Genomic DNA, 414 nt, shown 5'->3' on the forward strand with positions numbered 1-414 from the left:
CATTTTTTGAATTCTTCTAATACGTGAAGATTGAAATATGCAGCCGATGTTGATAATATGGGGAGTGGAAGATCAAGTTTTTCCGGTGGAATTAGCTCATAGATTGCAAAGGTTTTAACCTTTTTTTTTTCTTGGTTTCCGATTCATATCATTTTTCTCAATTAGTATAACAGATAATTAAATGTGAGTTGCTTTTGTTTAAAGATATTTAGGGGAAGACAGAGCACAACTGGTGTTACTAAAAAAGACAGGACATGCGATAAATGAAGAGAAACCAAAGGAGATGTACAAACACATGAAATCTTTTCTTTGCACTGACGCTCTACCTATGATGATGATTCCTTCTCCAGATGACAGTGGTAATAAGAGAGAGTCATGTTAGCTAACCTGATATCCCCAGATCATCATCAGATC

The 414-nt window shown here is 35.3% G+C and overlaps 1 long non-coding RNA gene across 1 annotated transcript; it reads left to right on the top strand.

Moving 5' to 3' along the window:
* The first annotated feature begins 27 nt into the window (after positions 1 to 27).
* LOC109131948 lies at positions 28 to 246 on the top strand. The gene is made up of 2 exons (XR_002037293.1): positions 28 to 111; positions 205 to 246. It is a non-coding gene; the product is annotated as an uncharacterized LOC109131948 (long non-coding RNA).
* The last annotated feature ends 168 nt before the right edge of the window (positions 247 to 414 follow it).

Source organism: Camelina sativa, unplaced genomic scaffold (genome assembly GCF_000633955.1).
Source record: "Camelina sativa cultivar DH55 unplaced genomic scaffold, Cs unpScaffold09190, whole genome shotgun sequence".
NCBI lineage: Eukaryota > Viridiplantae > Streptophyta > Magnoliopsida > Brassicales > Brassicaceae > Camelina > Camelina sativa.